General features: G+C 46.8%; 2 pseudogenes; both read right to left on the bottom strand.

Moving 5' to 3' along the window:
* Positions 1–288: 288 nt before the first annotated feature.
* On the bottom strand, positions 289–6132 carry LOC136638966 (ubiquitin carboxyl-terminal hydrolase 36-like; annotated as a pseudogene).
* A 7667-nt stretch (positions 6133–13799) lies between these two features.
* Positions 13800–13916, bottom strand: LOC136642255 (5S ribosomal RNA; annotated as a pseudogene).
* Positions 13917–16246: the final 2330 nt, after the last annotated feature.

Genomic DNA, 16246 nt, shown 5'->3' on the forward strand with positions numbered 1-16246 from the left:
TTCAGCTGCTGGAACAAGTGTTCTGGTGGGATGATGCCCTTTCCGGCTGTCACTAAATGGAACAAGCCCTTCAACATGGCCTGGCTGCCACTGTAAGTGCTGAATGGCCCAGAAGACATCTGCTGGCCCTGATAAGTCAGTGCTAGGGTTGGGAGGGAGGCGGGGAGGGGGGATGGGCGGAGAATGGGCTGATGCAGGCTTATCCCAGGGAAAGGGAGCAGATTTTCTCCTACCCTGAGGAGGCCTGTAGGGCTTGAAACTCCCTTATGGGATACAGCTTGTACCCCGTCATAATGGTTGCATCACCATGCAGGACGTTGCATCGGACTGGGCTGCTAGCATTGCCCATGTGTGGTATTCTTTGTTAGTATGAAATTCCAAGGTGCTGTGGGAATCAGCAGCAACAGAGATTTTTTAAATAAGGACAGCTGGCATCCCTGTTTCAGCTTCCCCCTTAAAGGCCAATATTTCTGTGTTGCACCCGGATAATCATCCTGTCCTAAGCAAGAGTGATTCTAGACATTAGAAAGCCCAGGGGGGATTTATGCTCCTAATCTGACATTTGTGTCTAACTTTTTCATCATTTCTGATTGCTGCAGCTTCCCAGCCAGGAACATTAATCAGGAAGAGGAATAGACACCGACATGTTCTAACTTCAGTCTCTTGTTATTCGCATCACCCCATCTTTCTACGTATACAAATGTCACCTGAGAATTCTTCTTTCTGTGGCCTGCAGTGAATGAAGTGCCTAGAATATTATTAATAAAAGCATCTCTATTTCAGTTTTCTCTAAAGGTTTCATGGAGTACCGGGCAAAGTATCTTACAGCCCAATCCTGAGCTGCCCATTGCGTCAGGACTGCCACTGCGCCGAAACGGCTGCCATAGCAAGCTACACACAACAGGGCAGCCGCTGCCGGCTCCTCGGGGGAAGGAGACTTTCATCTCCTTCCTTTGGGTGAGTCAAGCAGTCCCGCAATGGGGCTACTCGATTCCATGGCAACTCTTGGGTCGCTATAGAATCAAGAGCCGCAATGTTGGGCGGTGGACCCAACACGGAAGCTCAGGATACCGGCCCCACCCAATCCCTTCTCCCTCCCGCCCTGCCCCTCCCCAGCACATCTCTTCCCCAACCTCTCCCTACCCTCCCTCCACCTGCCCTCACCCCAAAATGCCTCCTTCCTGCCTCCCCCTATGCCCCCACCTTCCTCTCTTCCGCCCAGCAGCGCATGCAACCGCCAAGCAGTGGAGCACCAATGATCCACCAATGCTAGCCCAGCACCAGCCGGCTCTGAGCTAGCACTAGCGCTAAATCAGTGTGCTTTACTGCACAGAGCACTGGCGGTGCGAGCTCAGGATTGGCTCTTAGTGCTCCTGCTCTGGCATCAGTGTGCCCCCCCCAGATTACTGAGCAGTGATGACAGCAGCAGGTTGATGGCAAGATGAAGATGATGTGTGATAGGTGCTGAAGCCAGTAGCAGCTGCGCGAGGAGGAGGAAAAGGGGACAGTGGCAGCTAAAGCAAGCTGTAGCACATACATACCATTTGAATTCCCCCAATGTCTGATCCTGACTCCGCATTGCTCTAAAACTAAAAATGGCAAATGCTCCCGGTGGCCAATGTGAGGAACAGGGCCTTCTTGGAAGTGGCACCCTGACTGTGGAATTCCCTCCCTTTTCGCAGAACTTTAAGACTATTATTCAGGAGTCTGAAGAATAAGGTGACTAAGGTGTTTGATAGCTGACATGGTATTTGATAGCTGGCATTTTAATTGTATTTATGCTGTCCATTTGTGGTTTTGTCTGTTTTTATCATTTTAATTATTTTTAATGTTTTATTATGTTTTACATTTGAAGCTGCCTTGATTGCCCTTCTGGGAAAAAGGCAAGGTAGAAATTCTTCAAATTAATTAATAAATAAATAAAATCTCCTGCTACTCAGCACAAGGAGACTATTTAAAGGAACCTGGAGGCAAGGAAGGAGGGATTTCGGCATCAGCGGTGAGTCTCAACATTTGTTCAGGCCTGTCACAGGTTCCCTCTACGCCTGGATATTATCTTCTTACTGGTAATGTTTATTTCCATAATGGCTCTCAGTCTGTTTGAGCTGGTTGCTGTTGTTATTTTAATTGACTGTGGAAAATGAGCATCAATATCACTGCTCATTTCTGTAGCACTTAACTCACAACACTGGTTACAATCTTTATTTTTTCGTCACAGTGACATTGGGCAGCGCGATTACCATTTTTGCATTAGTAGGTGCAATACTGCTTTCCCAGAACAGGATTGGAAGAGGTGAATGGCACCTTACAAGGAGCCCAGTTTTCAAGTTCTGTTCTCAAAAGCAAGCACTGAAATATAATCATGCTGATGGAATGTTCAAAGAACATTGCGATATTCGGCCGATTGATATGGTAAGCCAGCGGTTCTTGAACGTTTTAGCACCAGGACTCACTTTTTCAAATGAAAACCTGTTGGGATCCACAGGAAGTGATGTCATTAACCTGGAAGTGATGTCATGGCCAGAAGTGACATCATCAAACTGGAAAATTTTTTAACACCTCTCCATATGACAAAATCCAGTTAATTAAGTAAATTAAAAGTTTAAATAAGTATGTTTAAAAATTTATATAAAATAAAGAACCTTCCTAACTCACCCAAGCAGTTGCTGATCTGTTTTAAAAAAAATTCTCCAAACTTCCCAGAGGTTGCAATCCATTTTTTTCCCAGCCCCGTTGACTATCATTGTTAAAAGTGTATATAATAGCCTGTTAAAAGTACAGATTTGAAACATTCCCCCAAACACTTGTTCCTCCTCTGGAAAGTTCGGCTTCCTTTTTCTCTTCTTAGAGCTGGCAAGGAAAGGCCTCTTGAGTTTGTCTGGATAAGAGTGGCTCAGTGTCCCTTTAGACACAGCAAGTGGTGACAGAGGGGCAGCATGATTTGAAGCTGGGTGAGGGTGCAAAGGTGACAAAGGCGCTGTCGGCTGGTTGTGGAGGTGCTGAAGATTTGGAAGCAGATGAGAGCATCCTGGGATAGCCGAGTTCAGCGGCACAGACAGGGTGGGTGGTATTTGTGGCAGCTGGTGGGGAGTGGGGGCGGCGCCCGACGCTCACTGCCGCTCGCTTTCTGCAGTGTGTTGCTGCACTTTCTGGCAGAAAGCACCAGTTTCTTTGCAGGTGGGGGAGACAAGGTGCTCCCAAGCTCCAGGTTGGTCACATTAGCCAGCAATGGTGATTTTAGCTTTGCAAATTTGGAGTCCTCAGAAACAGATTTCCTAGAGGCACAGTTTGTTTCCTGAGAAGAGCAGTAGCCGTTCATCGTGACCTGTGGGACTCCCTTAACTGAATTATGTGCAGGGCTGGAGGAAGAGGAGCTGCTAGAAGAGGACGACGACAAGGATGAGGAGTCCTTGCTTGGTAGCTCTGTGCCTTTGCCACGAACGTTGGCCTCAGGTTCTCCTACACGGGTTGCTGGAAGCTGTGGAGATGATGCCAAGCCCTTGTCTTCCCAAGAGCTCTGCGTACACATCTCCACCCTGACACTACTGGCCTCACTGAAGCCCTGAGATGTTTTGAGTGGCAGGAGAAGCTGCTTCTTGGATCTCTTGCTTAAGTCATCCAGGAAAGTTAGTTTGGTGGGAAGCTTGGGAGACAAGAACCCCGAGGTGGGAATGAGTTTAGCTGGAGGCAGCACCCCATTCTGAGGCTTGGAAGAAAAGGAGCTGTGAATTCTTTTGGGTGCTTGGAATCCTAAGATAGAAGAGTACATAGGCCTGTTGATTAAGGACAACTTTGATGTTGCTTGAGCGTACTAGGGAGTCATTCATCTGGTACCATTGCCCATTACTAGCCTTGACATAGCAGTAGTAATGCCCTCCATGGCAGCTGTACCCTGAATGTACAAGCACAGCATAGAGGCCATACATGACAGGGTTACCATTACTCTGTGACATATAGGGACGGACGTTGAGGAACTCAGGATAACCCACATCCTTGGTAATTTGCCCCCGCTGAAGTTGGCAAAGCGCTTCAGTGAGATTGTGAGTACGTTAGACGCTCAGTGAATGGTGAAGCTTGGTGACACTTGGTGGCTGGCACCTTCTTTTTGCACTTGGCGCACATGTAGGCATTCTCCCCACTCAGCGCATCTGCCTTTACAAACAACTCTAATGCACGCAGAATGTTAGCAGCTTGCCTGATCTCCAAAGCCACATCCAGGTAGGGGTCATAAGTGTCTGAAACACTCTTGCACATGGAGCACTTCACGCGAGATCGAAGACAGCCACCAAGGATCTGATGCACCAGTGTAGTAGCCTGAGTCTGATGATCGAGCTTTGTAAAACCATTGAGGCAGGACTTCTGCATGGCATCAAACGTGTAGCGCAAGAACTCATGAGCATCCTCCTGACCGCCAAAACGGAAGCGTCGAGCAATCTTTTTTGGGTCTCTGATAAAGGACACTGGCTTGATGGCATTACCACTGTTGGTGAAAGCCTGTATCATGTCATTCTGCATAATACACATCATGCAGAAACCTCCCTGGTGGCAACGATGACTGTGCTCCTTGGAAAGCAGATAATTGGCAAGAGGTGGAGCGTATGTCAGACACTGCAAGGTGGAGTTAAGGAAACAAGTGTTGCCCAAGTTGTGGAGGCCTGCTCCAACACGGTACACCGGCTCCCACTTTAGGGAAAGATGTTCCATGGGAAAGAGGACCTTCTGCGGGGCCGGCACCCCATCGCTTCCTAGGACATGCTCGCTGCCTTGCTTCCGGATGGAGCCTTCCTCAGAACTCTTGTGCCAACTAGGATTCTCTGTTTTGGGGCTCAGCAACACATATTTGCTCTTGAGGGTCTCTAACTGGTAGGAGAAGCTTCTGGAGGCTGGTTCAAACTCAATCTTCTGCAACAGTATCTTCTTGGCAGAAGCAGCCAACAGCTTGCCCAGATCCCCATCATCAGAAGAGTCTTTTCGCCCAGGCTTTAGGGCAGGGGTGCTCAATAGGTGGATCACGATCTACTGGTAGATCGCGAGGCAAAATGAGTAGATCGCGGAGTGCCGAGCCCCCCCCTTCAGGTGCCTCTGGGAGGAAACGCCGGGAGTAAGGCCCATTGTACTCAATGGGGCTTACTCCCAGGTAAGTGTGGCTAGGATTGCAGCCTCACAGCCTAATCCTAGGCATGTCTACTCAGGAGTAAGTCCTGTTATACTCAGTGGGGCTCAAGGTACACCAACATACATTGTACACATAAATGTTATATGTTATGATGGCGCGAACATTGTAAAAAAAACTCTGGTAGATCTCCGGGCCTTGCTGGGTTTCAAAGTAGCTCTCGAGCCAAAAAAGTGTGAGCACCCCGATTTAGGGCTTTAAAAGATAATAGCCAACACTTGAGGTCAGCCCAAGACATTTTTCTGCCTGAGTTAGACATAGAGGCTCACTCTGACCCCTTCCTGCATGCTTCGGTGGTACTGGAGCTGCTTCTCCATGGTTAGATCATAGAATCATAGAGTTGGAGCGACCTAAAAAATCATCTAGTTCAACCACTGCCTATAGCAGGAAATCCTTCCAAGGTATCTCCAGCAGGTGCTTCTTGCACTGCTTCATGAAAGGTCTGTATAGGAATCACTTGAGCAGGGCCAACAGCACAGGTCTTTCCTAATCTCTACCCAGACTGGAAGGAAGGTCATGACTAGACGGGAAAAGATAGATGCAACAGGTCCCACCCAGATTTTTCCAGTAAAGATGCTCGCCACATCAGCATGCTGTCTCATCACAGAAACCTGGCTTCCATGCCACTGAGATAATGTGAGAACAGTCCTAAAAGTCTCACGCAGATATGGCCACAAATTGCTTTCTACAGTAGTTAACAGTGTCACGATGTACACATAAATGTTATATGTTATGATGGCGCGAACATTGTGAAAAAAAACTCTGGTAGATCTCCGGGCCTTGCTGGGTTTCAAAGTAGCTCTCGAGCCAAAAAAGTGTGAGCACCCCGATTTAGGGCTTTAAAAGATAATAGCCAACACTTGAGGTCAGCCCAAGACATTTTTCTGCCTGAGTTAGACATAGAGGCTCACTCTGACCCCTTCCTGCATGCTTCGGTGGTACTGGAGCTGCTTCTCCATGGTTAGATCATAGAATCATAGAGTTGGAGCGACCTAAAAAATCATCTAGTTCAACCACTGCCTATAGCAGGAAATCCTTCCAAGGTATCTCCAGCAGGTGCTTCTTGCACTGCTTCATGAAAGGTCTGTATAGGAATCACTTGAGCAGGGCCAACAGCACAGGTCTTTCCTAATCTCTACCCAGACTGGAAGGAAGGTCATGACTAGACGGGAAAAGATAGATGCAACAGGTCCCACCCAGATTTTTCCAGTAAAGATGCTCGCCACATCAGCATGCTGTCTCATCACAGAAACCTGGCTTCCATGCCACTGAGATAATGTGAGAACAGTCCTAAAAGTCTCACGCAGATATGGCCACAAATTGCTTTCTACAGTAGTTAACAGTGTCACGATGTACACATAAATGTTATATGTTATGATGGCGTGAACATTGTGAAAAAAAACTCTGGTAGATCTCCGGGCCTTGCTGGGTTTCAAAGTAGCTCTCGAGCCAAAAAAGTGTGAGCACCCCTGCTTTAGGGCTTCTTTCAGCTTGTCCACTATGCGCATGTTGCATCACCTTGTGGTCGCAAGAGCTGCCCTGCTAGCAAGGGAACTGTGTCTGCAAGGCAAAGCACCTCCAGATGCTCTGCCCTGGAGTTCTCAGGCTCCGATCCATGAGCAATGAGCCCTTAGCTCTTGCCCTTTGGCTCACACTTCTGGCAGTGAGTGTGGGATATTTACCTTGATGAACAGCATGAAAAGGCCACAGGGGGAAGGCAGGTCTGCCTCATCCCCCAAACACAGTCACATACCATGGTAGCATCAAGTCTAATATAATAAAAATAAAATACACATTGCAATGAATGGGGACCCACCTGAACTTGGCTCATGACACTGCTAGTTGGTCCTGACCCATAGCTTGAGAAATGCTGTGGTAAGCAATTGCACATTGTCTACCTGATCTTCCCCTGAGGGCTGGGGATAAGAATAGGCCCTCAGTTTGGCTGTACTTGTCGTAAGAGGCGACTATACAGCCACCGGGTAGATGGGACTCATCAGCCTGGGAAGGCAGCTCATCTGAGAGAAGAAAAACTCTGATCCCAAACCTGCACTGCCTTGTGGCTACATCCAGTTATGGAAAAGGCTTCAGGAGTCAACCTCCTGAAGGAGGCAAAATCCGGAGCCGGAGTCCCTGAGGCAGTTCATGGCTTAACACAGCCACGTTCTGGCAACTCCTGCAACGCCGCTGGAACCAACCGTATTGGCCTCTGCCTTGCCATTGGACCATTTCAGCGACATGGAGAGGGGGGATTTGCTGCATGGGTAACAGTCTATCCTCCATATCTACTTGACTCAGGCTTCGCGCACTGGAGAGGACACTCTGTTCCAGAACCACCATTCAGAGTGCGATACCATAGTCTTCCGAGACTGAAGGATGCCAACAGCACCTGATCTTGGGCTCATTGGGTCAATGTCTGCCATGGCATTATTGGCAGTGGTCTTGGCAGTGGTTCAAATCCCCAAATGTTCTTTAGGGAATTTGAATCTAAAATCCCATAATATTTTTTATAAGCAAAATCACAGTTCTTCATTCAGTTTGAACTTATACATTACTGTTCTTCCCAAGATCACGAATCAAGCAGCCATTTTCTCTGCTTTTATTGTTTTAAAAAGAAAAACCCCTACTCTAAAATAATCACTTTTTCAGAGAGTTAAAGAGGAGAGAGTGCTTAGGACTGCTCCACAGGCAAGGGTAGTAATAAATAATGCTTGCGGCGTGTAGCCCTGCTCTGAGTCTCTGCTTTCGGATAGTAAAGGGTTTATCCCTCGACAGGACTGAAATGTCATCCTTTACCTCTCCTTTAAGCAAGGCAAGCTCATCACTGGTCACCATGGCAACTGCAGGCTGTCCGGTTTGTACATCGACTTCCTCATAAGCACCAAGAACCGTGCATGAAAGACACTTCAAGGATACAAATAAGATTTAATAACAATCTTCTTAAGTAGAACACACTCTTCCTGTGGTGGGATCTCACTGAGAACTGTCAGTAGGGTGCAAACACTCCAGCAACCTGATCTCACACTCTTCAGTATATTTCGGTCTTGTCCTGGCCCCAGCCTGGAGTGACAGCGAGACCTTGGAATCAGAGGTGGAAGAGTCAGATCTCTGACATTAGTAGCTGCTGCCAAGCTGCTGAACCCAGAACCTGGCAGCAAGGGTAGACCGGGTAGTGGGGAACCTTGGGATCCTGAACCACAGCCCCAGAGGCAGTCTTCCATGAGCTACACACACCAATAGCATATGCTGATACAAGATGAGAGGCAGCAGAGTTTGCAGCTCTAACCTTGGAGGCTACCCCTTGAAGTAGTTGGCAACCTTCAGTCTCGAAAGACTATGGTATCGCGCTCTGAAAGGTGGTTCTGGAACAGCGTCTAGTGTGGCTGAAAAGGCCGATTCGGGAGTGACAATCCCTTCCACACTGGGAGCAAGTGCAGTCTGTCCCTGGCCTGTCTCCCTGGCTATGGGCCTTCCTTCTTTGCCTCTTAGCCTCAGACTGTTGGCCAAGTGTCTCTTCAAACTGGGAAAGGCCATGTTGCACAGCCTGCCTCCAAGCGGGCCGCTCAGAGGCCAGGGTTTCCCACTTGTTGAGGTCCACTCCTAAGGCCTTCAGATCCCTCTTGCAGATGTCCTTGCATCGCAGCTGTGGTCTACCTGTAGGGCGCTTTCCTTGCACGAGTTCTCCATAGAGGAGATCCTTTGGGATCCGGCCATCATCCATTCTCACAACATGACCGAGCCAACGCAGGCGTCTCTGTTTCAGCAGTGCATACATGCTAGGGATTCCAGCACGTTCCAGGACAGTGTTGTTTGGAACTTTGTCCTGCCAGGTGATGCCGATGTTTAAGCAGAGGGGTCTGCTAGGAGCCAGTAGAAAAAAAGGGCTCAATTGCATCAACCTGTCCAGGCTCCAGTAGTTCCAATTGCCTTGCCATGCTGCTTCAATTAGCCACATCACCCCTTGTGGGAAGCCAGGACACAGTCCTCAGACCTTAAAAACATGATCTTCACTGACATGAAGATTCATCATACGTACCTTACATATAATTTCTGCCTTCTCTCTAAGGATCTACTTACATGTGAAGATCTTGAGCATGGCTTCTGCTCTGAGGACCACATTCTTCAAAGGCTCCTGATTTTAGATGTAGGCTACCTCAGAATGCCAGAGGCAGGGGAGGGCACCAGGACACAGGTGATGTCTTGCTGTCTTATGTGCTCTGTGAAGCATTTGGTGGGCCACTGTGAGATGCAGGAGTTTGGACTAGATGGGCCTATGGCCAGATCCAGTGGGGCTCTTCGTATGTTTTTACATTCTTATGTGGTGATGCTGGTCAGGACCATTGCAATAGCAGCACTGAACATAAGAAAGTGAGCATATGCAAAGAACTTTATTGCATCAGATCTGAGGCCCATCTAGTCTGCCACATGCTTCTGGGAAGACCACAAGCTCACCAGGTTCTGGAACTCTCCCCTCACCAGAAGTTCATGTAGTCCCTTCTCTGTCCACCTTTGGATGCTGATGCAAGAGTCTCCTTTAGATGGGCATTCTCTTTGTACTGACTGTGGTGTTTTTCCGCTGTATCTATTGCATGATGATGGTTTAACACTTTGATTCTGCCTCACTGTTATTTGTTTTTAATATATTTGTTTTTAAGTGAATTTATATGTATATTGGTAAATGCTTCACGGAAGAGTGGTTCATAAATGATAATCATAAGAATAAGGATTGAGACATACAAAATTATGCAGGGGATGGACAGAGTGGATAGGGAGATGCTCTTTACACTCTCACATAACACCAGAACGAGGGGACATCCACTAAAATTGAGTGTTGGGAGAGTTAGAACAGACAAAATAAAATATTTCTTTACTCAGTGTGTGGTTGGTCTGTGGAACTCCTTGCCACAGTATGTGGTGATGGTGTCTAGCCTGGACGCCTTTAAAAGGGGATTGGACAAGTTTCTGGAGGAAAAATCCATTACGGGATACAAGCCATGATGTGTATGCGCAACCTCCTGATTTTAGAAATGGGTTATGTCAGAATGCCAGATGCAAGGGAGGGCACCAGGATGAGGTCTCTTGTTATCTGGTGTGCTCCCTGGGGCATTTGGTGGGCCGCTGTGAGATACAGGAAGCTGGACTAGATGGGCCTATGGCCTGATCCAGTGGGGCTGTTCTTATGTTCTTAAGGCAGTTCCTTATGTAGAAACATGATGGGACAGAATGCATCATATCAAAAATGCATGTAGGAACAGGCTGTAACAGCCCAATCCTATTTGAACACCATGCCAACCAATGCAGGCACAATGTCAGTTATATCCTAAACTGGTACAGGAAATGCACACCAGCTCAGCCCTCATATCAACAATGGCACAACCCTTCCCAGTAATGCCCTGTGTCCATGGAAACTGCAACAGCCTGTCACCCATGGAGCAGCGACCTGATGTTAGCACATCAGTCGTGTGATATCTATGCATCATTAGTGTAATTTCCATGTGTCATTGGTTCGGCACCTCTGTGTCATTGAAGTTATGTCTGTGCCTCACTGGTGTGATGTCTGTGCATCACCTGTGTTATGTCAATATGTCACTGGTGTTTTGTCTGTGTGTCATTGGTGTGATGTCCAAGGAGCCAATCATGGAATCCACCCATACCCAACAGCAGCAGCCAAAGAAGCACCACCAGGGTGAACTTGTGTGTCTTGTATGCTCCCTGAGGCATCTGGTGGGCTAAAGTGAGAAACAGGAACCTGGAGTAAGATGGGCCTTTGGCCTGATCCAGTGGGGTTCTTATGTTCTTATGTAATAGGAGTAAGACCAATAAGCAGACTTCCCCTGCCAGCCACTAGGAACAAGCAATTCACCCCTCTCCCCGCCCTCCCAAAACAACCCTTTGTGTGTTTTTCTACTCTGAGATTAATTTCTTATGGTAGCACCTCTAGATCTCCCCTGTTCTGGGAGAAGAACCAGTTCTGGGAGAAAAACCTCATTCCGTTCAGAGAGGGATCCCCCAATGGCAGAAGAGCTAGTCAGGATGCTACCCAGACAGTCACACTTGACTCTACTTTTCTCATGTTTTCCTTAGCAATATGTATGTGATGCAAAGATGCAGGACATCTCACAATTGCAGTCAGTACCTGCAAGGGTAAAGGAAATCAGAGGCGTAGCTAGGTCATTTGACACCCGGGGCCCATAAATTTTTGTCACCCCATGACTTAATCAATCAATCAATCAATTATTAATTATTAATTAATTGCTATTTATATTATTAATTAATTCACTTTTTATACCACCCTTCCTCTAAGCAGCTCAGGGTGGTGTACATGGTTCCTCCCCTTATTTTGTCCTCACAACAACCCTGTGAGGTAGGTGAGACAGAGATGGTAATAGTCATGACATAGAATGAATAATAATAATGGCCAGAAAAATAAACGCAGTGAATATTTCCCCACAAGCAGTGGATGAAATTCTGCATCAAATGGCATATAACATGATGGTATTATTCCTAAAAGCCACAATTTCCAGAATTTTGGTCACGAGGGTGTCACCCCCCCCCCGATGTCTCATTGACCTGTTTGGAGTAAAGGCAGTGGTTCTCAAACTTTTAACACTGGGACCCACTTTTTAGAATGACAATCTGTCCAGGATGTGATGTCATGGCTGGAAGTGACATCATCAAGCAAAATAAAATAATTATAAATAATTAAATTAAAGAAAAACAGATAAATAAGGAGAAGCCAGCCCTGTTTCACATGTGAATTTTCTCTGTAGCCTGCCTGCAATAACACCCCCCCCCCACACACACACAGATTAAGCAGTGAGATTTTCAGCCCTCCCCAGAGCCCACATTACTAGCTCAAGCCTCTGGTTTATTCTTGGGGGGGGGGCTGCCTTCTGGAGCATTTGTTGAGCTCCACTTTCATCAGATTGGGACCATGCAGCTAGCCTTGCAATCCCCTTTGTCTGACTTGACCAGCAACCAAGGCATGTTTGCTTACTCACGAGTAAACGCGACCATGTGGCTTTCCATAGAGCTCAATACATTTGTCTGCTTGGAGGGAGCAACTTCCTTCTTGGGTTTTTTTGGGGGGCTGCATTCATTGGATCAGGACCATTCTGGAGTCATTGGATTCCTCTCAGCATGCCCTTTCCAACGAACTATGGCAAGTTCACCTGCTCATGAGTAAATGCGAGATATTACTCAGTTTCATTTTCCATAGGGTTCAATGCATTTTTTGGCTTCCAGTTTTTTGGCCATAACTTTTGATGGAAAGGAGATATGTCAATCTGGTTTTTTGCATTGCATTCAGCTGCAAATCCTGCATTCAACGGTATATGGCATGATGGGGTTACTCCTAACCTTCATGATGTTAGCAATGTTGGGGCATTTGTGGTATTACACCCCCCAAGGGTGGTATCCGGGATGGACCGCCCCTCCCACCCCTCGCTAACTACGCCACTGAACGAAATCTCTTCTTTGATCAGCCTTCACTTCAGTATTGTCCAGATATCCACGTGAAGTGCTTTGCAGATTCTTGAAGTGTTATATAAATGTTAAGTAGTATTGTTGCCACCTGCCTGTTCATTATATCCACTTGGACATCTTATTGCCATTTCCACATATTATGTTTCTCCCCAAGTCTTCCCCTCCACCGCTTCAATTTGTGTCCACAGACAACATCATTGTTCACTCTGCTGATCAGGCACACACCTGGGGCTTCATCTTTGATTTTTCTCTCTCCTTTGCCTCCACCCCATATTCAATCAATTATACTGTTTCTCACTGTGCAGTGTTGCAAAAATCTGCCTGTTTCTCTTTTGTCCTTTGGCTAAAACTTGAATGCACGCAGTCTCATGATGACATCTTGCCTTAATTTCTGAAAGCTTTTCTCATCTCTGGTGATGCAGCCTTAACTACTGCTACAATTATATGCCAATAAAGGTTGTGTGATGTCATGTGATGTCAACTACTGCTACAACCTGCATTAAATCAGTAACCAACAAAAAACCAGTGATCAACTTGATGACACTCATACAACTGAATAGGAATACTAGTATTCACTCTGATCATTATTATTAAGAATATTTATGTACCGCTTTTCAACAAAGAAAAGTTAACAAAGCGGTTTACAGAGAAAATCAAATAACTGAATAGCTCCCTGTCCCAAAAGTGTTCACTCACAATCTAAAAAGATGCAGAAGAACACCTCAAACAGCCACTAGGAAAGGCATTGTACTTAGATGAAGAAGGTTAGTTATTTCCCCCCAGCTAAAGAGGTGCAGCACTTGAAAAAGTGCCTCTTTACTCAGTTGGCAGGGATAACTGCATTAAGATAAATGGAAATGAGAGCTGACTCATACTAACACCTTATTGGTTCCATACTGTATCATAATAACACTTCATTGGCTCTCAGAACAATCAGTCTCATTGGTCAGTTTTGAGTTAAAGAAATCTTTTTGTTACATAAGGCAGTTGTGTTTCCCTTTTCTGGTTATTTGGCTATAACTTTTGATAGAATAGAGATAATTCAGTGCAGTTTCTTTCATTGCATGCTGCATGAAATTAACTAGGAAATTAAATATAACATGGTGGTTGGCAACCTTCAGTCTTGAAAGACTATGGTATAAGCCTACAGCACCCGGTATTCCCAGGCGGTCACCCATCCAAGTACTAACCAGGCCTGACCCTGCTTAGCTTCCGAGATCAGACAAGATCAGGCATGTGCAGGGTAACAGTTGCTGCCATATAATGGTATTATGCATAAGCACCAAGGTTTTCACAATTTTAACCACTATGGTCAAATTCCCTTAAGACCTAGTACTCGAGGCAATGTACCTCCTTGCCCCCCTTATCTACGCCACTGGGAAGGGTCACCCAGCATAACTTCTTCCTGGGCAGGAGGTCTGGTCTAGAGGGTAGAGCCTCCATTTGCCTGAAGATTAACATCCACAAGGTCGCCAGTTCGAGGCCACCGGCACCGTGCGACCTTGAAGCAGCCGGCAAGCTGCAGCTGAGCTGTTCCATCTGCTCGGAGCGTGGGAGGATGGAGGCCAGAATGTTAAAACCAGATCGGAGTGTAACATCTTGAATGTGGTGGTTCTTGAAAGAGAGAACCTTCTTTCAATTTGTAAAAATCCCTGCGTGGATTTAATAAGCCTGCCTGTGTAAACCGCCTTGAATAAAGTCTTGAATAAAGACCAAGAAAGGCGGTATATAAATACTGTATATTATTATATTATTATTATTCTTCCACACTTCAGTGTCCTCACCTCTATCCAAAACTCCAGCATTCTTCCACTCTGACCACATGACACCCATCCTCAGATACCTTTTCCTGCTTTATATTTCCTTCTAGCTCCTCATCCTCATGTTTGAAACTTCTATAGCCTTGCCCCACCCTGTCTTTGATCTTCACCACAACCTTCTCATGACTTCTGCTTCTTCAGCATACCATATCAGCTGACCAAAAGTCTCCTGCTCAGTCACTCTAGCCGTTCTTCCTTACTGCCCCCTCTATGTTAAACTACCTTCTACTACCTGTAGTACTACCTGTAGCTACCTTCTACTTTCCTGTAAAAGATCTAGCAATCCCTTTCAAAGAGTTCTGCCAGATTTTTCATCAAAAACTTATCTCCCTCCCAATAATTTCCTTTCACCCAGAGCAAGCAACTAGTCGGCGGCTTGGGCTGATACCCCAATAATATGTTTTTCTCTTGAAAATTTTTTGCAGGTGTGTGTTTTGTGACTGGGATGCAATGTTCTCCCACGTCAAAACGCCAAGTTTTCAAGCAGAGTGTTTGCCTTCTTTTCTCCATAGCATAAGCTTGGTCCACCTGTTTGTGTCAAGTGGAGTCATTTGCTTTGTTGTCATCTTTTTCCACTTATGACACTATGGGAGCAATCCTAACCAGCACTTATGCTGGTATAGGAGCCCCTGAGGAGTCGCAAATGTGCCGTAAAGCACATTTGCGCCTCCTTACGTGGGAGCCACGTCAGCACATCCAGATGCACCGACGTGCAGATGGAGGCAGAAGCCTCCGCCGCAGCTCCCGCACCACTGCTTGTGCTGGCGCAAGTGCGCCGGCACAACAACAACAACAACAACAACAGTATTTATATACCGCTTTTCAACAAAAAGTTCACAAAGCGGTTTACAGAGAAAATCAAATATCTAATGGCTCCCTGTCCCAAAAGGGCTCACAATCTAAAAGATGCAAAACACTTGCAGACAGCCACTAGAAAAGACACTGCTGGGAGGAGGTGGGCCAGTTACTCTCCCCCTGCTAAATAAAAGAGGAGCACCCACTTGAAAAAGTGCCTCTTAACCAGTTAGCAGGGGTTAACCACAAGCAGTAAAGGTAGGCGTGGGGGGGCATGGGGAGGGGGTGGAAGGGGCGTTACTGGGCAGGGGAGGGGGGCACATGGGCAGGCGCATGGGGAGCTGGGAGTGGGGCTGGAACCCAGCTCCGCTCTCCTCGGACTTGCACCACCTCCAAAGGTGGCGTGGGTCCAAGGAGACCCATAGGGGTGTGCAGCCCTTACCCACCAGTAAGGGGGAGAGCTTCCCCTTGCCCATGGCTGAGCCTCTGCCCGCTGCAATCCTGCGTTGGATGCAGCACAAGCCTTTTGGCTTACCTGCTCCAGCTAGGGTTAGGATTGCGCCCTATGTACTCTGGTTTGCATGGGCTGATTTCCAGAGGTGGGGGTGACTGTGGAAATGATTTTTCTTAATCAGCATGTCTCTGATGCCTTCTTGGGTCCTCCACCACTACACAAATATCCCATGCACCTCACACTCCTGCTTCAGTTGTAGAGCTTTGTGCAGGACTTTTGGTTTGTGCAGGACAATTGTGCAAAACTTCCTGTTTGCTTTAAATGGAAGTCCTGCCCTAATGAGGAGAATAAAAAGGAACATAAACTGTGGCAAAAGAAATGTAAGAAGGTGATACGGGAGGCCAAGAGAGACTATGAAGAATACATGGCCACCAACGTTAAAGGGAATAATAAAAGCTTCTTCAAATATGTTAGAAGCAGGAAACCCACAAGAGAAGTAGTTGGCCTTCTGGATGGTGA

This window comes from Tiliqua scincoides, chromosome 2 (genome assembly GCF_035046505.1).
Source record: "Tiliqua scincoides isolate rTilSci1 chromosome 2, rTilSci1.hap2, whole genome shotgun sequence".
Taxonomy (NCBI): domain Eukaryota; kingdom Metazoa; phylum Chordata; class Lepidosauria; order Squamata; family Scincidae; genus Tiliqua; species Tiliqua scincoides.